At 40.5% G+C, this 27,285-nt stretch overlaps 2 pseudogenes; both read left to right on the top strand.

Annotated features, from left to right (window-relative positions):
• The first annotated feature begins 3,555 nt into the window (after positions 1-3,555).
• On the top strand, positions 3,556-4,499 carry LOC128060754 (olfactory receptor 1009-like; annotated as a pseudogene).
• A 12,460-nt stretch (positions 4,500-16,959) lies between these two features.
• On the top strand, positions 16,960-19,834 carry LOC128059975 (olfactory receptor 1009-like; annotated as a pseudogene).
• The last annotated feature ends 7,451 nt before the right edge of the window (positions 19,835-27,285 follow it).

Below are 27,285 nucleotides of genomic sequence, written 5' to 3'. Positions count from 1 at the left end.
TTCCTTGATTTCCTTTTCTACTTTCTCATTATTAGTGTATAGGAATGCAAGGGATTTCTGAGTGTTGATTTATATCCTGCAACTTTACTATATTCATTGATTAGCTCTAGTAATTTTCTGATGGAGTCTTTAGGGTTTTCTATGTAGAGGATCATGTCATCTGCAAACAGTGAATGTTTTACTTCTTCTTTTCCAATTTGGATTCCTTTTATTTCTTTTTCTGCTCTGATTGCTGTGGCCAAAACTTCCAGAACTATGTTGAATAGTAGCAGTGAAAGTGGGCACCCTTGTCTTGTTCCTGACTTTAGGGGAAATGCTTTCAATTTTTCACCATTGAGGATAATGTTTGCTGTGGGTTTGTCATATATAGCTTTTATTATGTTGAGGTATGTTCCTTCTATTCCTGCTTTCTGGAGAGTTTTTATCATAAATGGATGTTGAATTTTGTCAAAGGCCTTCTCTGCATCTATTGAGATAATCATGTGGCTTTTATTTTTCAATTTGTTAATGTGGTGAATTACATTGATTCATTTGCGGATATTGAAGAATCCTTGCATCCCTGGGATAAAGCCCACTTGGTCATGGTGTATGATCTTTTTAATGTGTTGTTGGATTCTGATTGCTAGAATTTTGTTGAGGATTTTTGCATCTATGTTCATCAGTGATATTGGCCTGTAGTTTTCTTTTTCTGTGGCATCTTTGTCAGGTTTTGGTATTAGGGTGATGGTGGCCTCATAGAATGAGTTTGGAAGTTTACCTTCCTCTGGCATTTTCTGGAAGAGTTTGAGTAGGATAGGTGTTAGCTCTTCTCGAAATTTTTGGTAGAATTCAGCTGTGAAGCCGTCTGGACCTGGGCTTTTGTTTGCTGGAAGATTTCTGATTACAGTTTCAATTTCCGTGCTTATGATGGGTCTGTTAAGATTTTCTGTTTCTTCCTTGTTCAGTTTTGGAAAATTGTACTTTTCTAAGAATTTGTCCATTTCTTCCACGTTGTCCATTTTATTGGCATATAGCTGCTGATAGTAGTCTCTTATGATGCTTTGTATTTCTGTATTGTCTGTTGTGATCTCTCCATTTTCATTTCTAATTTTATTGATTTGATTTTTCTCTCTTTGCTTCTTGATGAGTCTGGCTAGTGGTTTGTCAATTTTATTTATCCTCTCAAAGAACCAGCTTTTGGCTTTGTTGATTTTTGCTATGGTCTCTTTTGTTTCTTTTACATTTATTTCTGCCCTAATTTTTAAGGTTTCTTTCCTTCTACTGACTCTGGGGTTCTCCATTTCTTCCTTTTCTAGTTGCTTTAGGTGTAGAGTTAGGTTATTTATTTGACTTTTTTCTTGTTTCTTGAGGTATGACTGTACTGCTATGAACTTTCCTCTAAGCACTGCTTTTATAGTGTCCCACAGGTTTTGGGTTGTTGTGTTTTCATTTTCATTAGTTTCTATGCATATTTTGATTTCTTTTTTGATTTCTTCTGTGATTTGTTGGTTATTCAGAAGTGTGTTGTTCAACCTCCATATGTTGGAATTTTTAATAGTTTTCCTCCTGTAATTGAGATCTAATCTTAATGCATTATGGTCAGAAAAGATGCTTGGAATGATTTCGGTTTTTTTGAATTTATCAAGTTTAGGTTTATGGCCCAGAATGTGACCTATCCTGGAGAAGGTTCCATGAGCACTTGAGAAAAAGGTGAAATTCATTGTTTTGGGGTGAAATGTCCTATAGATATCCATTAGGTCTAACTGATCTAATGTATCATTTAAAGTTTGCATTTCTTTGTTAATTTTCTGTTTAGTTGACCTGTCCATAGGTGTGAGTGGGTTATTAAAGTCTCCCACTATTATTGTGTTATTGTTGATTTCCCCTTTCATACTTGTTAGCATTTGTCTTACATATTGCGGTGCTCCTATATTGGGTGCATATATATTTATAATTGTTATATCTTCTTCTTGGATTGATCCTTTGATCATTATGTAGTGGCCTTCTTTGTCTCTTTTCACAGCCTTTGTTTTAAAGTCTATTTTATCGGATATGAGTATTGCCACTCCTGCTCTCTTTTCGTCTCTATTTGTGTGGTATATCTTTTTCCAGCCCTTTACTTTCAGTCTGTATGTGTCCCTTGTTTTGAGGTGGGTCTCTTGTAAGCAGCATATAGAGGGGTCTTGTTTTTGCATCCATTCAGCCAGTCTTTGCCTTTTGGTTGGGGCATTCAACCCATTTACATTTAAGGTAATTATTGATAAGTATGATCCCGTTACCATTTACTTTATTGTTTTGGGTTCGGGTTTATACACCCTTTTTATGTTTCCTGTCTAGAGAATATGCTTTCGAATTTGTTGGAGAGCTGGTTTGGTGGTGCTGAATTCTCTCAGCTTTTGCTTGTCTATAAAGCTTTTGATCTCTCCTTCGTATTTGAATGAGATCCTTGCTGGGTACAGTAATCTGGGCTGTAGGTTATTTTCTTTCATCACTTTAAGTATGTCTTGCCATTCCCTCCTGGCCTGAAGAGTTTCTATTGAAAGATCAGCTGTTATCCTTATGGGAATCCCCTTGTATGTTATTGGTTGTTTTTCCCTTGCTGCTTTTAATATTTGTTCTTTGTGTTTGATCTTTGTTAATTTGATTAATATATGTCTTGGGGTGTTTCTCCTTGGGTTTATCTTATTTGGAACTCTCTGTGTTTCTTGGACTTGGGTGATTATTTCCTCCCCATTTTAGGGAAGTTTTCAACTATTATCTCCTCAAGAATTTTCTCATGGTCTTTCTTTTTGTCTTCTTCTTCTGGGACTTCTATAATTCGAATGTTGGAGCATTTCATATTGTCCTGGAGGTCTCTGAGATTGTCCTAATTTCTTTTAATTCATTTTTCTTGTTTCCTCTCTGATTCATTTATTTCTACCATTCTATCTTCTATTTCACTAATCCTATCTTCTGCCTCCGTTATTCTGCTATTTGTTGCCTCCAGAGGATTCATGTGGAAATTTTTTTTTTTTCAGAGTGATCTTCCTACTTCCTGGGAGGAAAAACTAAGAATACAACCAAGTGACTGCTAGACAGTCAGACTTCCTCTCTATGCAAAGGCACAGGTCTTGGTGGGAAGATGAAATGCATGCTGAAAAAAGAGTACAGTTTGTACTCCAGTATTAATTCTCTAAAAAAGAAAGGAACTCACTGACATATAAGTTTAACTCACTTTTTAAACCTATTTCTGCTTCTCTATTTATCTTCAAATGTTCAAGATGAGTTAAATGGATTTATGGGAAAATAAGACTGACCAATATTTAAAATATTTTATAGGTTTTCTAATGTCGAACAAACTCTTAGTTAAACCCTAATTTTCTCTCTAAAGCATTTAAGCCGTATTGCTCTTTAGAACTGTATTTGATTTGCTGGCGTTTTATTCTAGCATTTTTATGCCAACGTTCCTAAACTGAAAACCTGAAATTTCTTTTCATATGGATAATGTTATGCTTTTAAGGCATTTAAAGCTTTGTGCACTATCAATTTCTTGTTCTTTTTTTTTTTTTTTTCTCACTCTAGTGACTGAACTAACCAATGGCTGGTGAAAACTATACCAGGGTCACGGAGTTTATTTTCACAGGCTTAAAGTGCCATCCGCATGCGCAAGGCTTCCTCTTCTTGCTCCTCCTTCTTTTTTACCTTGTTACCATGACGGGAAACCTGGGCATGGTTACCCTCATCCGGACGGATCCCCGCCTGCACACACTGATGTACTTCTTTCTCAGTCACCTGTCCTTTGTGGATGTCTGCTTTTCATCTGTGGTTGGCTCCAAGATGCTCAGAGACTTCTTCGCTGAAAGGAAAGCCATTTCTTTCCTGGGCTGCGCCTTGCAGCAGTGGTTCTTTGGGTTCTTTGTGGCCATCGAGTGCCTTCTCCTGGCATCCATGGCTTATGACCGCTACGTGGCCATCTGTAACCCACTGCTATATTCAGTTGTCATGTCCCACAGGCTCTGCATACAGCTGGTGGTCAGACCCTACGCTGTTGGATTTCTGAACACCATGACCCACACAACAGCTGCTTTTTGACTTCCCTTTTGTGGTTCCAACATTATCAATCACTTCTTCTGTGACATGTCCCCGCTTCTCTCTCTGGTATGTGCTGACACGTGGATCAATAAATTGCTAGTTTTCATCGTGGCTGGATCTGTACTTGTTGTCAGCAGCCTGACTATATTAACCTCCTATTTTTACATCCTCATCTCTATCCTGAGCATCCGCTCTGCTCATGGGAGGCACAGGGCCTTTTCCACCTGCTCTTCCCATCTCACAGCTGTCTCCGTCTTGTATGGGACTCTCTTCTTTATCTACGTGAGGCCAGGCACAGTTTTTTCTCTGGATCTCAATAAAGTGGTGGCAGTGTTCTACACAGCAGTGATGCCATGTTGAATCCTCTCATCTACAGCTTGAGAAATAAAGAAGTGAAAGCTGCTATGTGCAGGATCGTCGCCAGGAGAAAGTTTTGCCTCAAAAGTTAAATTTCCATCTAAAGCAGAAAATAGATTAAAAAGTAAAGCTTCCAGACATGGTTAGACTATCTGACCATCATCCAAAGATGCTAAAAAATTTGCAGAATTTGGGGATGCTATCCTTCCGTTCTTCTACATGATTTTTATTTTAGTACCTTTTTTTAAAAGCTCCATTTCACCATGTCCCTATTAGTGATAAAAATCCCCAATCACCCAGACTCAGAGCGATTCTTTCTCCTCAAATATCTTCATTGCTGAGAATATGATGGAATCAAATAAATGTTGAGGAAACCTAGTTACTAAAGCTCTCACACTAGTTGGACCACCAGAAATGTCCAGATGAGGTGAGATTCTTTGGAACAGCAAACATTACCCCTATCCTTACATGTAGAGGTGAAAATATCAAACAGAACATTTACTTCTCTTACATATGCCTTTACAAAGTAAATAATGCTCCATACATTATATTTAATATCTGTTATGTTTATTTTCTTAATTCTTACCTTCCAAAAATACAATATCATGATCACTGAAAATAAAAAGAAAATGCAGCTAAGCAAGTGAAGAAAAATGTTAACCAAAACACAAAAGCAAAACAACAACAACAACAAGAACTCTTTAGTTTTCCAACTATTACATTAGTATTAATATTCAGTTTTCCCTAGTTCTTTCAAATAAAGATAGAGATAGCTTACTACAGAAAGCAGAAATAAATTACAAAGAAGTGAATGAAAAAAATGAGAAAACTTCTAAAAAATCAGGAACGATGTGCTGAGAAGTTATTGGTAACTAAAATGCAGAAAATTTATTTCTTATTGTCTTGTTAGTATTTTTCTGTTATTCTTTTCAAACTAAAAAAATACAATAGAATGGAGATAAAAATTATTTCAACACCTTTCTGCTCCCCTCAACCTCAGAAGAATCCAAAGAGGAATTATATGAATTGCAATCATTTTCATAAAATTTAAGTGTGTTTTGAAAAGTATCCATTTGGTATAAACTAAATTCTAACAACATCTATTTTTAGCCCTGATAGCTATTGGTGAATTAAAAGCGTAAAATTTATCTCTAGGCTATACAGAGATCCACATATGAGTAGGGGAAACAAAACAAAACAAAAAACAGACATGCTTGAGTAGTGATGTAGGAAAGAAATAGGGTGTAGAATCTAACTCAAACCCCTGCCCAGATAAATATCTTGATGGGGTTGTTGGATAAGCAAATGATTTCTCAGGCAGTATGGATGAAAGGATAGGGTCACAGTCCTTCTTCCTCACACCAGACGTTGTTGTACCTGCTTTGAACATTGCAACTATACTAAGAATAGCACGTTACAGGGACTGGACTGGGCATGGAGTGACTTGGGTTCAAGGGAAGTGAGCAGACTGTGGAATCAACTGGATACCAAGATGCAGAGCCAGTGTACAGGCTAAGAATAATGGCCTGCATTCAGTGAAGCTGTTGCCTCTGCAGGAATGAGGCATGTGCTCAATAGTCAGAGAGACAGAAATAGTGCTAGTAGGATGCTATTAAAAGGATCAGGATGTTAGCTCAGAAATTTCCTTCATTTAATTTCCATTATTTATTTATTGTAGAAACAATTAATTAGATGGAGGCTGGGATGAACCATTTCAGATGTGTATGTGTTTGCTGCTAATAGTGTAATGAGGTGACTTTTCTTTCTCTTGATGGAAAGAAAATTATCACTGTTCTGATCTGTGCCTTAGAGCAGAGGTTCTTGGGGTTCTTGCAGATGGTAAGTCGTTCCTCTAAACATCTATGGCATCTAAATATCTTCTGGAAACCAGAGCTCTATTTATTTGCTGAGCCACACAGATGGTGTGTTATGGTGGTGGAGAGGGGTTTCTGCTCTTGGTTTTGTGAACACCATTATAGCTCATGACAACTGCTGATTTCCAATTATTCTCCAGGTCATTTCTAAGACATTGCCCTACTATTTGCCACCGAATGCTCTGACACTCCATCCAACGTATTTTTACTCAAAAATATTTTTATTATGGAATGTTTACATTTATAGCATAATATAACACAATGAGATCCTCTGTTCCCAATATCCAGGTTGTTACTGTTTGTGTCTGGATTTATAGATATGGTCTAGCCACCTGCATGGGAAGGAAAGTTAAAAGGGGGCTTCCCTGGTGGCTCAGATGGTAAAGAATCTGCCTGCAATGCAGGAGCCCCTGGTTCCAACCCTGAGTCCTGAAGATAGCCTGGGGAAAGGAATAGCAACCCACTCCAGTATTCTTGCCTAGAGAATCCCATGGACAGAGGAGCTTGCTGGGCTGCAGTCCATGTACTCTCTGTTTACCTCCTTATGGCTACTGTGAGAATTCACTCAGCTGCTGGAGGGCACAGACTTTCACCCTTGCTTTTACCCTGCGTGATCTCTACACTGGATGAGAACTGCTTCTTTCTCTATGACTTAGTCTTCCAAGGTTTCCTGACTTTCTCTAAAGGAGTGAAGCCTTTAACACTAAGGTCTCATCAACAAAAGGAATATTTAGAAAAAAGAAGATTTTTCCCCCTAAGACCTAAATTCATATCCAATACAGGATATGGGGGAAAAAAGAGCTTCCATGAAAATCAAGTGAACTGGGAATGTTCCTATGATTCTATACCATTTAGCAAGGATTCTGAATGAATGGGAAAAGGAGAGGCTGCTTGATCAGAATTTATGTTCCTGTCATTTGGACACCATGATTGCTTCTCACTTTCCCAGGAAAAGAATAAAGTTCAAACCCCATGCATCAAATCCTGCTGCCAAGAGATTGCTGTTAATCTTGACTTTGAACCACAAGCAAGAGTGCTATATTGCTTCAATCTTGTCTGACTATTTATGACCCTATGTACTGTAGCCCACCAGGCTCCTGTGTCTATGGGATTCTCCAGGCATAAATACTGGAGTGGGTTGCCAGGCCCCGCTCCAGGGGAACTTCCACACCCAGGGGAACTTCCACACCCAGGGGAAGAACCCATATGTTTTATATCTCCTGCAGATGGGTTCTTTACCAATAGCACCATCTGGGAAGCCCTTTGAACCACACGCAATTCCTTAAAATACCTTTATTAGATCTCTGCACCAAAGAAAATTTCTGGAGCATTCCTTTGTTTTTTCCTGTCCCAATCTCTAATGAGCTTTTTCACAGTTGAATTTCTAATACTAATTTTGATGTTATAACATACTGTCACAAAACTGGTCTAATTAATCTATGATTTTGGACTAGAAGACATACGGCAACATTAAAAAAGTCACCCAGAGATGAAAAATTACATCCAAGGTAAGAGAAACCAAGTAAGACAGTAGATGTTGTGAGAGGGCATCAGAGGGCAGACAGACTGAAACCATAATCACAGACAACTAGCCAATCTGATCACATGGACCGCAACCTTGTCTAACTCAGTGAAACTAAGCCATGCCATGTGGGGCCACCCAAGATGGATGGGTCATGGTGGAGAGGTCTGACAGAATGTGGTCCACTGGAGAAGGGAATGGCAAACCACTTCAGTTTTCCTGCCTTGAGAACCCCATGATCAGTAAGAAAAGGCAAAAAGATAGGATACTGAAAGAGGAACTCCCCAGGTCAGTAGGTGCCCAATATGCTACTGGAGATCAGTGGAGAAATAACTTCAGAAAGAATGAAGGGATGGAGCCAAAGCAAAAACAATGCCCAGTTGTGGATGTGACTGGTGATAGAAGCAAGGTCTGATGCTATAAAGAGCCATATTGCATAGGAACCTGGAATGTCAGGTCCATGAATCAAGGCAAATTGGAAGTGGTCAAACAGGAGATGGCAAGACAGAACGTTGACATTCTAGGAATCAGCAAACTAAAATGGACTGGAACGGGTGAATTTCACTCAGATGACCATTATATCTACTAATGCGGGCAGGAATCGCTTAGAAGAAATGGAGTAGCCATCATAGTCAACAAAAGAGTCCAAAATGCAGTACTTGAATGCGATTTCAAAAATGACAGAATGATCTCTGTTTGTTTCCAAGGCAAACCATTCAATATCACGGTAATTCAAGTCTATGCCCTGACTAGTAACACTGAAGAAGCTGAAGTTGAATGGTTCTATGAAGACCTACCAGACCTTTTAGAACTAACACCCAAAAAAGATGTCCTTTTCATTATAGGGGACTGGAATGCAAAAGTAGGAAGTCAAGAAACACCTGGAGTAACAGGCAAATTTGGCCTTGGAGTACAGAATGAAGCAGGACAAAGGCTAATAGAGTTCTGCCAAGAGAGCACACTGGTCATAGCAAACACCCTCTTCCAACAACACAAGAGAAGACCCTACACATGGACATCACCAGATGGTCAACACTGAAATCAGAGTGATTATATTCTTTGCAGCCAAAGATGGAGAAGCTCTATACAGTCAGCAAAAACAAGACCAGGAGCTCATTGTGGCTCAGATCATGAGCTCCTTCTTGCCAAATTCAGAATTAAATTGAAGAAAGTAGGGAAAACCACTAGATCATTCAGGTATGACCTAAATTAAATCCCTTATGACTATACAGTGGAAATGAGAAACAGATTTAAGGGACTAGATGTGATAGACAGAGTGGCTGATGAACTATGGACAGAGGTTCATGACATTGTACAAGAGAAGGGAGCAAGACCATCTCCATGGAAAGGAAATGCAAAAAAGCAAAATGGCTGTCTGAGGAGGCCGTACAAACAGGTGTGAAAAGAAGAGAAGTGAAAAGCAAAGGAGAAAAGGAAAGATATACCCATTTGAATGCTGAGTTCCAAAGAATAGCAAGGAGAGATAAGAAAGCCTTCCTCAGTGATCAGTTGAAAGAAATACAGGAAAAGAACAGAATGGGAAAGACTAGAGATCTCTTCAAGAAGATTAGAGATACCAAGGGAACATTTCATGCAAAGATGGGCTCAGTAAAGGACAGAAATTGTATGGACCTAACAGAAGCAGAAGATATTAAGAAGAGGTAGCAAGAATACAAAAACCTACTACGTCTGAGTTATTTGGGTCCAGGTAGTTCTGGGTGAGCCTAAGGCTACAGGGACCTTCATGACTCACGTGTTCCCTAGGCCAAGTGAGATGACTCTGGGCCCCTCTGAAGCAATCTGGGAGGATAGCTACCTAAGAAAAAAGCCAGGGAATTCATTCACGGTCATCCAGTGACTACTCTGAGTCTCAGCAGTAATTGATGCAAACCACAGTTCATCCTCCTCCCCTAGAAAGACTGACTCTTGCATCTCTGGGAAGCTAAAGTGATGCTAGAAACAGTGTAGGTCTTATAGGCTTAGAATTTGTTCATCTCATGTCTGGAGACTCCATCAGGGCAAACTACACCTCATTTTATGTCTCAATCAAAGAAAGAAAGATTTATAAACAATTTAAGAAAGAGTAATTGGTCAGGAAAGAGGATACAGTGTTTACTGTAAGTCCCTGAGCATCTGAAATATCTCTTGATGCAGAACCCAACCTTTAGAAAGGATTAGGGGCTCTTGGGTCTTCTTCAGGTGTTTGAAAATTCCCTGAAACACAGGGATTATCCGAGTAGACATTCTACTTTGTCAAGGCTGTGGAGGCTTGAAGTGGAGCTCATTCAAACAGTGGACCTTCCACCTAGCTGGAAGTGGCTCCCATCTGAACTCAGGGTGATGGGTCAGTGACTGCACCCTCCCAAATCTCACTTGAACCATTTCAAAGCCAAACATAATGGGGTTGAAGTCAGATATCCTGATGCCGATGGAGAGTAGATTTGTTTGTATCCTTCACAAAAGATCGCGTTGAGTGTGACAAGTTTTGAGCCATCCTGGAGATTCCATAAATTACTTTCTTGGACCATGGTTTTTATCACACTTTAAAAATGATGGGCAGTTTTCTTAAAAAATTGAGAGGCTATTTCAACTTGCTTGGGTTATTATACAATCTAGTGTAAAAATCCAACAAAAAACTAATAAGAATATAAAATATTTGTGACTAAAGTTTAAAAAAATATATATTTTTTGTTGCCTAAGAAGAATAATAAAAGACACTTCTGGAGCTGGTACTTAAAATCACTCTAAAATATTTGGAAAATATAACATGAAAGAGATAAAAATCACATGTAGTTGTAGTAGTCGCATAAACATATTTTCATATGTTTATTTCAGTTATTTCTTGTTTATATGTATTTGTATAGTATATGTAGAACTCAGAAATATATCGATGTATGCAATTCATTTTATGAGCTAATGGGGTATTAAAAAACAAAAGTCCTTATATAATATGGTTATATGTACAGAACATTTGTGTTAAAGCATTTGTTTATATTCTTCCAGTATCCTTCTGTTTATGTACATGTAATATTTGAAAAGATTTCTTATGGAATATTCTTTTGGAATATTCTTATGGAATATTCTTTAATCATAAATCCTAAATACTTTTAATTGGACTATTTTTACTAACTATTCTCAGTAGGAGTTTTAATTGCCAAAATAATTTATATGATTAACAAATACACTTGTGATGACTTATAATAATATGATGGTAGGTAGGCAGTATCCCAGGTTCTGAGGATTTATCTGTGAGCCACACAAGCAAAGACCCTTCCTACATGGAGCTTACTTTCTACTGAGAGGAGAAAGAAAGAAAGTGAAGTCGCTCAGTCGTATCTGACTCTGTGACCCCATGGACTGTAGCCCGCCATGCTCCTCTGTCCACAGGATTCTCCAGGCAAGAATACTGGGGTGGGTTGCCGTTTCCTTCTCCAGGGGATCTTCCCGACCCAGGGATCCAACCCAGGTCTCCTGCATTGCAGGCAGACGCTTTAACCTCTGAGCCATCAGGGGAGTAACGCATTGAGAGGAGAGAGGCTTGCAAATAAAGACAAATCAAACTGTGGCCAGTACTACTGTGAAAGAAGAGCATAAAGAGGTGGAGTGTGTCTTGCAGTGGAGGCAGGGTCATGCAGCTGGCTTGTCGTGGGGCTGGGGGTTCCAACTCAGATCCTCAGACAGTAAAGCTTATACTTCTAGCTATTGTATTAATGCCATCATCATACTCAGATCACTGAGGAAAAGCAATAGATGAGAAGTCAAACGGACCCCATCTACTTCTGCGGCAGAAACTACTGAAGAAACATCCCATATTTCATTCTGCCCATCTTTAACGGATGACCTATGTTTGGGTGGTGCATTGAAGCCTGTGTGCATGTGCGCCAAGTTGCTTTCATTGTGTCTGACTCTTCTCTGCCCGTGGGATTCTCCAGGCAAGATCACTGGCGTGGGTTACTATTTCCTTCTCCAGGGGATCTTCTCGGCCCATGGATTGAACCCGCGTATCTTATGTCTCCTGCACTGACAAGTGGGATCTTTACCACCAGCGCTACCTGGGAAGGCAGTATGAAAGACTGTGTTTCTCATCGTCCTTTGTAATTGGGTGTTGACACGTTACTAAGTCCTGACGGGTAAGTGGAAGATTTGTGAGGTACCTATAGGAAGTCTTCTTATACTTTCAGAGATTGCCTTTCTTCTCAGCTAGCTCCCTTGTGCGGCTTTAATGATTGGAACTCGAGCAATCATTTTGGACCACGAGGAAGCATTCGCATCCCTGATACTTTGTACAACCGTATTAGTCCTATATTGTGGTAAAAATAAATTCCTTTAAATACTTTTTGAAAGTCACCTATTTTGAGTTTTATATCATAGGACTAGGCAATCCTGATTCAAATTAACCCAGATGCCTATTTTGGAGGCAGAGGTGGCAACAGCTTATCTGTACCATACTTTGGTTGACTGTTGACTTGGTTTTTAGGTTTAGTACATTAAAATAGAGTAATATTCAGAGAAGATAGTAAAGGAATAGTTTCTATTTACTGTCTCTCTCTCCAGTTGACACACTTCAAGAGAAACAAATGTTGATTTTGACCCAACTCGTGCTTAGTAATCTGGTGGCTGTGTCCAGAGTGTTGGGGTTTCCTCACTGGTTTCCTCCGCTGGAGCAAGTGCTTACATCAGTGATTAATTCGGGAGATGCAGGGTCTCATGATTGACAGCCCTATCAGGTCTAGGATGGAGAAGTTATTTATAATAAAAGAGTAATTCTGTTGCCAAAGAAGGAAAAAGGGAGATCTGGTCAGACAGATAAACACATCTGAAATGAAACTTTGAGGCAAGAGAGAGGAAGGTTTAAAGAAGATATTTTGGTGAAAGAAAGACACCATTTTCACAATTTCCTATGCCAGAGCAATGTGAGAAACACTCTGAAAAAAAAAAAAAAAACACCTCATTTTTAATGTGCTTAGATTTTTGTGTGTGCGAGAGGCAGAGAGACAGAGACAGAGACAGAAAGAGAGAAGTTAAATGGGAATGTCCCAGTTAATTTCAGGATATCCAAGTGAGACTACATGATGAAAAATTTAAAATAAGAAGCAGTATTTAGTATCACAGATAATTTAAACAAAAGGTTTATTTTGCTCATCTGTGAAATGGGGACAACATTATGTGAGGCACTGGATGAATATAAAAATAAGTAAGAGATCATGAAAAAGTGCTCAGAAGATTGTAAGCGACATTTTACTATTTTTATTATCAATATTCTTTTTTATATAAAAACATTTATAGCAGTATTGACTGCAGGTTTTGTTGATTTTTAAATTTGATTTGCAAAGTAAATGCAATAGCTTTCTTTTTTTAGACTTCAGTAAGATAATTTAAAAATTTTTTATTTTTGCAAATTAATTTATTTTAATTGGAGGCTAATTACTTTACAGTATTGTAGTGGCTTTTGCCATACATTCACATGAATCACCCAAGGGTGTACAATATTCTTCAAGTTAATAAAAATTCCATATTATCATCTTTATAGGCATAAGACAAATTCAGTTCTTAATTAAACTTTATAAAGTTTTAGTAGCCCAGGAAAAGAGGAATTCTTATTGATCGAATGTCCTGGAGAAACACTACTTCTTTAGTGTAGGGAAATATATGACTCTGAAGCAGTTTATTCACTAGAAATTTGTGAGCTCTATCTTAGGGTTCCCCAGTGGCTCAGCAGCAAAGAACCCACCTGGCAATGCAGGAGACATGCATTCCATCCAGGAATCAGGAGGATCCCTGGAAGAAGGAAATGGCAACCCACTCCAGAATTCTTGCCTGGGAAATCCCACGGACAGAGGAGCCCGGCAGGCTACAGTCCCTGGAGTCGCAAAGAGTCTGACACGACTTAGTGACTAAACAACAGCAAATCTCTCTTAGGGTATTTTGAAAGAAATGTGACAAAACATTAGCTTCTAAGACTCATACTAGTCCTGCTCCAGCATCATGTTAATAAAGATTCCCTCAAAATGACCTTATTTTCTAAACTATTATAAACCCGATTTTAAATATTTAGTATTACAAAGAAAGATTCCCCTCCACCTTTTTATTCATCTGCTATTTAACAGGATCTCAGTGAAAACAGTGAACTGTAAGTGATAATCACTCAGTCGTGTCTGACTCTGTGACCCCATGGACTGTAGCCCACCAGGCTCCCCTGTCCATGGAGTTCTCCAGGCAAAAATACTGGAGTGGGCTGCCATTCCCTTCTCCAGGGGATCTTTCCAACCCAGGGATGGGACCTGTGTCTCCTGCATTGCCCGCAGACTTTTTGTCATTGAGCCACCAGGGAAGCTTCAGTGCATATAGAAAGCGTTAGTCACTCAATTGTGTCTGACTCTTTGTGACCCGTGGACTGTAGTCCCCCAGGCTCCTCTGTCCACGGAATTCTCCAGGCAAGAGTACTGAGGTGGGTAGTCATTCCCTTCTCCAGAGGAACTTCCTGACCCAGAGATTGAATCCGCATCTCCGGCATTGCAGGCAGATTCCTTACAGTCTGAGCCACCAGGGAAGCCCACTTTCTGCTGTATTGCCCCCATATTGAATATAGGGTGTGTTCAAATAAAGTGTAGGCAAGATTCTTAGTGAAGTAACATTGTTATAGTTCCTTTGCAAGGTGGTGTTAAACGTTGCCACGAGGTGGCAGCATCAGCTTATCAATCACAATAAAAGTGTGTTCACATTTCCTTCATTATTTTTTAAGGTTTTTTTTTTTTTTTTTTTTTTTTTTTGATGTGGATCATTTTGAAAGTCTTTATTGAGTTTGTTACAATACTGCTTCTATTTTATGTTATTTTGGTTTTTTGGTCACAAAGCACAAGGGATTTTAGCTCCCTGACCAGGGATTGAACCTGCACCTCCTGCATGGGACCAGATACCACTGGATACCAGAGAAGTCCCATGTGCTAATTCAATTTACAAAGGATTCCATAGAGTTTCCTTGTGTAGCTTGGAACTAGAGAAAATGGAGAGCCTATATCCAGTTAGAAACAAATATAAAATTATCAGAAAATAGATCTCACTGGACTGACTGAGGTTATGGAGCAGAATTTTAATTGCACTTTCCCTTAACTGTTTTTTGCCGAGATACAGTCCACTTTGGGGACAGGACATCTTCAGTAAGAACACAGAGAAAATGACTCAACGAATTCGGGGGACTTGCAGCTAGTTGGCTAAGACTCTGTATGTGTTACAGTGGAGTCTTCCACACCTTCTTTCTGGAGGAAAGCAAAAAGCAAAATCAAATGACTATTGAAAATTTGGACCCATTCTATGTGTGAAGGTAAGGGAAGAGATGAAAGCTAACAAGCTTGATTTGTTTTTACTTTAGTTCTTTTTGCCATCTTTAAAGAAGAGGGACACCAGTGAAATGAAAGTTAAAAACTTCTAAATCATTATCTGTTCCTTTTCCTACCTGATTTTTAGCAAGTTCAGGAGAACATAAATGAAGTAAATCAAAAGCAAATTTCATATTTGACTCATGGCCACGATGGCATGACCCTTGTCTTTGATGGATGGTTGAGGAAGGTCTAAAAAGAGATAACCTAGGTAGAGAAAAGTTCAGGTTCTGCAGTTGGATCAAAATATTATAACACGAGTATAAAACGGATCAGAGATGCCTTAGCAGCAGGAACAGGGGAAAAGAAAAGCCCTGAATTCAGTTCACATTCCAGTCTGAGCGATCTGGGTGATTTCCTTTCTCCTTGCTGAAAGAAGGTTATTGTGGGCTGTGGTGTTGTTATCCTAAGCGCTCTGAACCCCAGAGTGACTTGAGTTTCTCATCCTGTGTGGTCTCACCTGTTGGATCACTGTAGTCTATTCTAGGCATCAAGCCACATCGAAAAACTGAGAAATTAAAATGTCATGCAGAAGGCTTGGGCAGGGGCTTCCTTGGTTGTTTAATGGTAAAGACTCCGCCTGCCAATGCAGGAGACACGGGTCTGACCTCTGACCTGGGGAGATCTAACATGCTGTGGATCAGCTTCGTGGGTGCTGCACAGCTATTGAGCCCGTGGTGGAGTCCGCACACTGCAACTGTCGCGCCTATGGGCTGCAGTCACTGAGGCCGAGCACTCTAGAGCCTGTGCTTAGCAACAGGAGAAGGACCAGTGAGAAGCCTGAGCACCGCGGCTAGAGAGGAGCCTCCGCCCGCCGCACCCAGGGAAAAAGCCGCTCAGCCGTGAAGTCCCAGCACGGCCTGTATAAGCGCTTGAGCAACTCAGGTTCAAGGAGATCAGCTGACTTATCCAAGGCCATTCTCACAGTGCATGATAAAAGAATACATAGAGGGTATCGAGTTGGGCTAATTCAGGCTCTACTCATGGTTTCTTCCATGTACCGTTTCCATAAAGTGATGCTTAAACTCAGCATTCTAGTATCCTATGGCCTTCCCACTAATGACCATTGGCTGTAACCTCAAGAAAAGTAAAGAAAGCTTGAGCAGGTTTAGCAACAAAGACTGACGACAGGAGTTGATGCGCTTTCGGCAAAGGGCAAACGGAAGACTGAGATGAGGTGCCTGAGTGATCCTGGAGAAAGTGTCAACAAGTGGTGGGTGTGACAGGTGGACGGCTTGACGGCCCATCCTACCTTTCTCTTTAATTTCCCTAAAGTGAAGAATATCATGCAAGCTATATTATTGGGCCTCAGAGGTATAGCCTTGCTGAAGTTGAATAATAAATTTCAAAATAAAAAGTGAAGGAAAAGTGCTTAGCATAAGTGTGATGTTGAACTCCAATATTCCTGGGCAAATAAAAATTTAAAGTATGTGCAGTTTTCTGAGCACTTACACATCAACCCTCTCATTCTAAGTGAGTAAGAGTTCTGAGAGGTCAAGTTACAGGGGTTTCAGCCGCATTGAATGAATGAAGCAACTCAGGTTCAAAGAGATCAGCTGACCTAACCACGGCCATACTTACAGTGCATGAAAAAAGAATACATAGAGGATATAGAGTTGCGCTAATTCAGGCTCTTCTCATGGTTTCTTCCATGTACTGTTTTCATAAAGTCATGCTTAAACTCAGCTTTCTAGTATCCTATGGGCTTCCCACTAATGACCATTGGCTGTAACCTCAAAAAAATAGGAAGCCAAAATGTGTTTTGTGTACTCCTATTGCAATGTACATGTTTAACCTCTTTAAGATGAAAGGATTTTTGAAGACACAGGAGACATTGTTACAGTGTGAAAAAAGAAAGATTACAGTCTGCTTTGACAGGTAATACTTGATGCTCACTTCTGCCGGTCACTAGTATAGGGAAAAGGATTAAACTTTTATTTTGCTCCTATGTAAAAGGAAATATGATGTTTAGCCTGCCGGTTTGTTAAAGACAGCATGTAAGGCACAAATGCCAATAATCAGTCTGCACTTACTGGAAACTCAATAAGACTCGGTTAGATGTTTGCACGCGTTAACTCATCTAATCCTCACAGCAATTTACAAGGTAGGTATTACTATTATTACTCCTATTTCACAGGTGAAGAAAAGTAACTTTCCTAGGGTCAGAGCACTTGCAGAACATGCGCTTAGGCTTAAGCTGTAATCCCGAGGTGCACAGAACATGGCCTAACACGGGGCAGCTGCTCATTCTTCTCGGCTTGTTTCATTTCACTCTCCTACATCACTTCACCAGGCGCATACCCACCTGGTGAGCTCAGGTAAACGTCACTGAAGTTGGAATTACCGGAAACTTATTCTAGAATTTTCTCTGCTATTGGTAATGGGAATTTGAGTTTCTAAGCTGTGGTTTTCTCACCCATATATTGATGGATTCCTAGGGAACCTTGTAATATTATAGCTTCAAATCTGATCCTTTGCCCCGGCCTCATTTCACTTCTGTTTCCTTAGCCACAGCATGCAACTAAAAGTCATATGCTCTCCTCAGTTCCGTTCAGTTCAGTCGCTCAGTCGTGTCTGACTCTTTGCAACCCCATGAATCGCAGCACTCCAGGCCTCCCTGTCCATCACCAACTCCCGGAGTTCACTCAGACTCACGTCCATCGAGTCAGTGATGCCATCCAGCCATCTCATCCTCTGTCGTCCCCTTCACCTCCTGCCCCCAATCCCTCCCAGCATCAGTCTTTTCCAATGAGTCAACTCTTCGCATGAGGTGGCCAAAGTACTGGAGTTTCAGCTTTAGCATCATTCCTTCCAAAGAAATCCCAGGACTGATCGCCTTCAGAATAGACTGGTTGGTTCTCCTTGCAGTCCAAGGGACTCTCAAGAGTCTTCTCCAACACCACAGTTCAAAAGCATCAATTCTTCAGTGCTCAGCTTTCTTCACACTGCAACTCTCACATCCATACATGACTACTGGAAAAACCATAGGCTTGACCAGACCAGACGAACATTTGTTGGCAAAGTAATGTCTCTGCTTTTGAATATGCTATCTAGGTTGGTCATAACTTTTCTTCCAAGGAGTAAGCGTCTTTTAATTTCATGGCTGCAATCACCATCTGCAGTGATTTTGGAGCCCCCCAAAATAAAGTCTGACACTGCTTCCACCATTTCCCCATCTATTTCCCATGAAGTGATGGGACCAGATGCCATGATCTTTGTTTTCTGAATGTTGAGCTTTAAGCCAACTTTTTCGCTCTCCTCTTTCACTTTCATCAAGAGGCTCTTTAGTTCCTCTTCACTTTCTGCCTAAGGGTGGTGTCATCTGCATATCTGAGGTTTTGGTATTTCTCCCGTCAATCTTGATTCCAGCTTGTGCTTCTTTCAGCCCAGCATTTCTCATGATGCACTCTGCATATAAGTTAAATAAGCAGGGTGACAATATACAGCCTTGACGTACGCCTTTTCCTATTTGGAACCAGTCTGTTGTTCCATGTCCAGTTCTAACTGTTGCTTCCTGACCTGCATATAGGTTTCTCAAGAGGCAGGTTAGGTGGTCTGGTAATCCCATCTCTTTCAGAATTTTCCACAGTTTATTGTGATCCACACAGTCAAAGGCTTTGGCATGCTCTCCTAGGGACTAGTTTATTTCTGGGTCCCCCTTTTGAAGACATGCTTACCAAATTTCTCTTCTCTTCTCCAGCGGAATCCAGAGTCTGTCTCCGGCTAACGAAAGCGACACGAGGGTCACAGAGTTCATCTTCAGAGGTTTGAATTTCAGCCCTCAATTGCAGGTCTGCCTTTGCCTGCTCCTTCTGAGTTTCTACCTCATCAACCTATCAGGAAACTTGGGTACGATTGTTCTGATACAGATGGATTCCCGCCTTCATGCCCCATGTACTTTTTCCTCAGTCATTTATCTTCCATGGCCATGAGCTTCTCTTCTGTCGTGAGCCCCAAGATTCTCTCTGACTTCTTTGTGAGGCGGAAAGGCGTCTCTGTCCGGGGCTGTGCTTGGCAACAGGGGTGCTTTGGGTTCTTCGTCATAGCAGAGTGTTTTCTCTGGCGTCCGTGGCCTATGGCTGCTGTGGCTACACCCGAAACCCACTGTTGTATTCTATCACCATGTCCCAGAGACTCTGAGTCCAGCTGGTGGTGGGTCCCTATGTCACCGGGTTCCTGAACCCCACGATGCACACGTGATGCTTTTTGCCTTCCTTTCTGCAGCCCCGATGTCATCCACCACTTCTTCTGTGACTTGCCGCCTCTGCTTTCCCTTGTGTGTGCTGACACCACTCTCAACAAGAGGGTGGTTTTTGTCGTGGGTGGAGCTGTAGGCGTCTACAGTGACCTGACTCTCCTGGGCTCCTCCACTGACATCCTCATCCCCATCCTGAAGATCCGCTCTGCTGACGGGAGATGCGAAGCCTCCTCTACCTGCTCTGCACGCAGGACAGCCGTGTCTATCCTGTATGGCCCTCTTCTCTTTATTTATGTCCAGCCTAGTGCCTGCGTCTCCCTGGGTCTCGACAAAGGTGTCTGTGGTTTACAGTGCAGGCATCCCCATGTTGAACCCACTTACCTATTGCTTGAGGAATAAGGAGGTCAAAGATGCCATCCATAGGGCCGTGTCGAAAAGGACGTTTTGTAGGGCATAAATTCTTATCTAGAAAGGAAATTGGAGGAGAAAGCTAAAATGACAGACTGCAGGGGGGCGGTCCTAAGATGGCAGAGGAAGAGGACGGGGAGACCACTTTCTCCCTCAAAAAGTCATCAAAAGAACATTTCAATGCTGAGTAAATTCCACAAAACAACTTCTGAATGCCAGCAGAGGACATCAGGCACCCAGCAAAGCAGATCATTGGCTTCAAAAACAGGTAGGAAAAAAATATAATAAGATGAGAAAAGAGACAAAGGAGGTAGGGAGGAAGCGCCGTCCCGGGAAGGGAATCCCGTCCCAGGAAGAGACTCTTAAGAAGAGAAGTTTCCAAACACCAGGAAACATTCTCGCAGCCGAGTCTGTGGCAAGCTTTGGAAGCACAGAGGGCAACATAACAGGAAGGAAAAATAAATAAATAATTAAAACCAACAGATTACGAGCCTCACAGTAACTCCCCCCAGCGGAAAAGCAGCGCAGACGCCTGCATCTGCCACTAGCAAGTGGGGGCTGGGCAGGGAGGATCAGGAGGCGCAGCCAGCAGTGCTTTTTAAGAATTGGGCTGCAGGAGGCGTGGGCTGCAGTGCTTTTTTGAGAATTGGGCTGGAACGCCCCGCCCGTGGACAGAGCGAACTAACTTGGGCTAGCAAACCAGACTGTGGGATAGCTACCAGGCAAAACGCTCGAACATAAGACACCGCCAGGACCGAGCACAGAACAAAGGACAGATCAGAAATAGCCGGCTGCATACCATCCCCCTCCGGTGACAGGAAGCCAGAGCCTAAGGGCTGGAAGGGGGCAATCGCAGCCCAAGAGAGACATTACTTACCAAAATGCAAGCAGGCTTCTTTGTTAACTAAGACTTCTGGGGGTTCTGGGCAGTCATCACCCGCCTGAGAAGGAATGCCAGTGGTACACTCAGAAAACTGAGCAACAGGGAAAGGCCATAGTCACAGCGATTGCGCTCGCCAAACTCCTGAGCTACTCGGACCTGGGAAGGGCACAAAACGCAGGCCCAACCAAATCTGCGCCTCTGAGGGCTTCCTGAGGGCCGAGCCTGAGCGGCTTAGACTGGGGACGTGCATGAAGCCTAGGGCCGGCCTCAGACTGTTACCCAGCGGAGCTAGGTAGAGCCTGAGCGGTGTGCACCATGAGCAGGGGCAGGCCCAGAGTGGATGAGACACTGCAAGCACACACCAGTAATATTTATTTGCAGCATCCCTCCCTCCCCACAGCATGACTGAATAGTGAACCTAGTTGTCCACCACCGCCCTCCCTGTGTCAAGATGGAAATCAGACACTGAAGAGACCAGTAAACAGAGGAAGTTAAACAGAGGGAACCGCCTTGGAAGTGATCCCACACAGCCCACAACACCAGAGAAAGGGCCGGATATACCTTTACTACTTTTACAATCTTTTTTTTTTTTTTTTGAGTTGATGGGGTTGCGTGATTGTTTTTTCTTCTTTTTTTTTTGTTTTTCCTGTTTTTTTTTTTTAACCTTCTTAAATTTTTAAGTACTCTATTTCCCTAATTATTATTTTTAATAATTCTTCTGGCTTTGTTTTTTGTTTGTTTGTTTGTTTGTTTGTTTTTTCTTTCTTTTTTTCCTCTTCTTCTTCTTTTCTTTAATATTGTAGTTTTGAAAATCCAATCTCTACTCCAGAGTTTTAATCTTTGCTTTTTGGTATTTGTTGTCAATTTTGTACATGTCAAAACCCAATCTTCAGTACCCAATTTTACCTGAGAGTGAGATTACTGGCTTGACCACTCTCCCCTCCTTTGGACTCTCTTTTATCTCCACCAGGTGTCCTCTGTCTCCCCCCTCCCCCTTCTCTTCTCTACCCAACCCTGTGAATCTCCGTGTGTTCCAGACGGTGGAGAATACTCAGGGAACTGGTTACTGGCCAGATCTCTCTCTCTCCCTTTATTTCCCTCTTTTATCCTCCTGGCCACCTCTGTCTACTTCCTCCCTCGCCTCTTCCCTGTATAACTCCATGAACACCTCTGAGTGGTCCAGACTGTGGAGTGTACATAAGGACGTGATTACTGGCTTGTTTGCTCTCTCCTCTTTTGATCCCACCTCATCTCATTCCAGTCACCTCTAACTACCCTCTCCCTCTTCCCTTCTCCGTGTAACTCAGTGAACCTCTATGGGTGACCCTCAATGTGGAGAAACCTTTCATCTTTAACCTAGATGCTTTATCATCAGTGCTCTATAGATGGAGAAGTCCTGAGGCTAGGGTAAAAATAAAACTGAAAACCAGAAACAGGAGGCTTGAGTCCAAATGCTAAGAACATCAGAGAAATCCTGAATCCAGGGAACATTAATCAATAGGAGCTCATCAAATGCCTCCATACCTACACTGAAACCAAGCACCACCCAAGGGCCAACAAGTTCCAGAACAAGACATACCACGCAAATTCTCCAGCAACGCAGGAACACACCCCTGAGCTTCAATATACAGGCAGCTCAAAACTACTCCAAAACCATTGATGTCTCACAACCCATTACTGGACAATTCATAGCACTCCAGAGAAAAGAAATCCAGCTCCACCCACCAGAACTCCAACACAAGCCTCCCTAACCAAGAAACCTTGACAAGCCACTGATACAACCCCACCCACAGTGAGGAAACCCCATAATAAAGAGAACTCCACAGAATATAGAAAGGCCACCTCAAACGCAGCAATATAACCAAGATGAAGAGACAGAGGAATACCCAGCAGGTAAAGGAACAGGAGAAATGCCTACCAAACCAAATCAAAGAGGAAGAGATAGGGAATCTACCTGAGAAAGAATTCTGAATATTGATAGTGAAAATGATCCAAAATCTTGAAATCAAAGTGGAATCACAGATAAATAGCCTGGAGACAAGGATTGAGAAGATGCAAGAAAGGTGTAACAAGTACCTAGAAGAAATAAAAAAGAGTCAATATATAATGAAAAATGCAATAAATGAGATCAGAAACACTCTGGAGGCAACAGATAGTAGGATAACAGAGGCAGAAGATAGGATTAGTGAAATAGAAGATAGAATGGTAGAAATAAATGAATCAGAGAGGAAAAAAGAAAAATGAATTAAAAGAAATGAGGACAACCTCAGAGACCTCCAGGACAATATGAAATGCTCCAGCATTTGAATTATAGGAATCCCAGAGAAGAAGACGAAAAGAAAGACCATGAGAAAATTCTTGAGGAGATAATAGTTGAAAACTTCCCTAAAATGGGGAAGGAAATGATCACCCAAGTCCAAGAAACCCAGAGAGTTCCAAACAGGATAAACCCAAGGCGAAACACCCCAAGACATATATTAATCAAATTAACAAAGACCAAACATAAAGGACAAATATTAAAAGCAGCAAGGGAAAAACAACAAATAACATACAAGGGGATTCCCATAAGGATAACAGCTGATCTTTCAATAGAAACTCTTCAGACCAGGAGGGAATGGCAAGACATACTTAAAGTAATGAAAGAAAATAACCTACAGCCCAGATTACTGTACCCAGCAAGGATCTCATTCAAATACGAAGGAGAAATCAAAAGCTTTACAGACAAGCAAAAGCTGAGAGAATTCAGCACCACCAAACCAGCTCTCCAACAAATACTAAAGGATATTCTCTAGACAGGAAACACAAAAAGGGCATATAAACCTGAACCCAAAACAATAAAGTAAATGGCAATGGGATCACACTTATCAATAATTACCTTAAACATAAATGGGTTGAATGCCCCCAACCAAAAGGCAAAGACTGGCTGAATGGATGCAAAAACAATATCCTTATATATGCTGCCTACAAGAGACCCACCTCAAAATAAGGGACACATACAGACTGAAAGTGAAGGGCTGGAAAAAGATATTCCACGCAAATAGAGACCAAAAGAAAGCAGGAGTAGCAATATTCATCTCCAATAAAATAGACTTTAAAACAAAGGCTGTGAAAAGAGACAAAGAAGGCCACTACATAATGATCAAAGGATCAATCCAAGAAGAAGATATCACAATTATAAATATATATGCACCCAACATAGGAGCACCGCAATATGTAAGACAAATGCTAACAAGCATGAAAGGGGAAATTAACAATAACACAATAATAGTGGGAGACTTTAATACCCCACTCACACCTATGGACAGATCAACTAAACAGAAAATTAACAATGAAACGCAAACTTTAAAAGAGACAATAGACCAGTTAGACCTACTTGATATCTATAGGACATTACACCCCAAAACAATGAATTTCACCTTTTTTCTCAAGTGCTCATGGAACCTTTTCCAGGATAGATCACATCCTGGGCCATAAATCTAACCTTGATAAATTCAAAAAAATCGAAATCATTCCAAGCATCTTTTCTGACCATAATGCATTAAGATTAGATCTCAATTACAGGAGGAAAACTATTAAAAATCCCAACATATGGAGGCTGAACAACACGCTTCTGAATAACCAACAAATCACAGAAGAAATCAAATTATGCATAGAAACGAATGAAAATGAAAACACAACAACCTAAAACCTGTGGGACACTATAAGAGCAGTGCTAAGAGGAAAGTTCATAGCAATAGAGGCATACCTCAAGAAACAAGAAAAAAGTCAAATAAATAACCTAACTCTACACCTAAAGCAACTAGAAAAGGAAGAAATGGAGAACCCCAGAGTAAGTAGAAGGAAAGAAATCTTAAAAATTAGGGCAGAAATAAATGCAAAAGAAACAAAAGAGACCATAGCAAAAATCAACAAAGCCAAAAGCTGGTTCTTTGAGAGGATATATAAAATTGACAAGCCATTAGCTAGACTCATCAAGAAACAGAGAAAAATCAAATCAATAAAATTAGAAATGAAAATGGAGAGATCACAACAGACAACACAGAAATGCAAAGGATCATAAGAGACTACTATCAGCAATTATACGCCAATAAAATGGACAACGTGGAAGAAATGGACAAATTCTTAGAAAGGTACAACTTTCCATAACTGAACCAGGAAGAAATAGAAAATCTTAACAGACCCATCACAAGCACAGAAATTGAAACTGTAATCAGAAATCTTCCAGCAAACAAAAGCCCAGGTCCAGACGGCTTCACAGCTGAATTCTACCAAAAATTTCGAGAAGAGCTAACACCTATCCTACTCAAACTCTTCCAGAAAATGCCAGAGGAAGGTAAACTTCCAAACTCATTCTATGAGGCCACCATCACCCTAATACCAAAACCTGACAAAGATGCCACAGAAAAAGAAAACTACAGGCCAGTATCACTGATGAACATAGATGCAAAAATCCTCAACAAAATTCTAGCAATCAAAATCCAACAACACATTAAAAAGATCATACACCATGACCAAGTGGGCTTTATCCCAGGGATGCAAGGATTCTTCAATATCCACAAATCAATCAATGTAATTCACCACATTAACAAATTGAAAAATAAAAGCCACATGATTATCTCAATAGATGCAGAGAAGGCCTTTGACAAAATTCAACATCCATTTATGATAAAAACTCTCCAGAAAGCAGGAATAAAAGGAACATACCCCAACATAATAAAAGCTATATATGACAAACCCACAGCAAACATTATCCTCAATGGTGAAAAATGGAAAGCATTTCCTTTTAAGTCAGGAACAAGACAAGGGTGCCCACTTTCACCGCTACTGTTCAAATAGTTCTGGAAGTTTTGGCCACAGCACTCAGAGCAGAAAAAGAAATAAACGGAATCCAAATTAGAAAAGAAGAAGTAAAACTTTCACTGTTTGCAGATGACATGATCCTCTACATAGAAAACCCTAAAGACTCCACCAGAAAATTACTAGAGCTAATCAATGAATATAGTAAAGTTGCAGGATATAAAATCAACACTCAGAAATGCCTTGCATTCCTATACACTAATAATGAGAAAGTAGGAAAAGAAATTAAGGAAACAATTCCATTCACCATTGCAATGAAAAGAATAAAATACTTTGGAATATACCTACCTAAAGAAACGAAAGAGCTATATATCGAAAACTATAAAACACTGATGAAAGAAATCAAAGAGGACACTAATAGATGGAGAAATATACCATGTTCACGGATTTGCAAGTGGTAAAGAATTGGAGTGGAATTCCAATATATGGATTGGAAGAATCAATATAGTGAAAATGAGTATACTACCCAAAGCAATCTACAGATTCCATGCAATCCCTATCAAGCTACCAGTGGTATTTTTCACAGAGCTAGAACAAATAATTTCAAGATTTGTATGGAAATACAAAAAACCGCGAATAGCCAAAGCAATCTTGAGAAAGAAGAATGGAACTGGAGGAATCAACTTGCCTGACTTCAGGCTCTACTACAAAGCCACAGTCATCAAGACAGTATGGTACTGGCACAAGACAGACATATAGATCAATGGAACAATATAGAAAGCCCAGAGATAAATCCATGCACCTATGGACACCTTATCTTCGACAAAGGAGGCAAGAATATACAATGGAGTAAGACAATCTCTATAACAAGTGGTGCCAAGAAAACTCATCAACCACTTGCAAAAGAATGAAACTAGATCACTTTCTAACACCACACACAAAAATAAACTCAAAATGGATTAAAGATCTAAATGCAAGACCAGAAACTGTAAAACTCCTAGAGGAGAACATAGGCAAAACACTCTCTGACATAAATCACAGCAGGATCCTCTATGATCCAACTCCCAGAATACTGGAAATGAAAGCAAAAATAAACAAATGGGATCTAATTAAAATTAAAAGCTTTGCACAACAAAGGAAACTATAAGTAAGGTGAAAAGACAGCCTTCTGAATGGGAGAAAACAATAGCAAATGAAGCAACTGACAAACAACTAATCTCAAAAATATACAAGCAACTTATGTAGCTCAACTCCAGAAAAATAAACGACCCAATCAAAAAATGGGCCAAAGAACTGAATAGGCATTTCTCCAAAGAAGACATACAGATGGCTAACAAACACGTGAAAAGATGCTCAACATCACTCATTATCAGAGAAATGCAAATCAAGACCACAATGAGGTACCACTTCACACCAGTCAGAATGGCTGCGATCCAAAATCTACAAGCAATGAATGCTGGAGAGGGTGTGGAGAAAAGGGAACCCTCTTCCACTGCTGGTGGGAATGCAAACTAGTACAGCCACTATGGAGAACAGTGTGGAGATTCCTTAAAAAATTGCAAATAGAGCTGCCTTATGACCCAGCAATCCCACTGCTGGGCATACACACCGAGGAAACCAGAATTGAAAGAGACACATGTACCCCAGTGTTCATTGCAGCACTGTTTATAATAGCCAGGACATAGAGACAACCTAGATGTCCATCAGCAGATGAATGGATAAGAAAGCTGTGGTACATATACACAATGGAGTATTACTCAGCCATTCAAAAAAATACATTTGAATCAGTTCTAATGAGATGGATGGATGAAACTGGAGCC

Source organism: Budorcas taxicolor, chromosome 15, assembly GCF_023091745.1.
Source record: "Budorcas taxicolor isolate Tak-1 chromosome 15, Takin1.1, whole genome shotgun sequence".
In the NCBI taxonomy this organism is placed as follows: domain Eukaryota; kingdom Metazoa; phylum Chordata; class Mammalia; order Artiodactyla; family Bovidae; genus Budorcas; species Budorcas taxicolor.
This window is presented reverse-complemented; position numbering and strand designations above follow the sequence as displayed.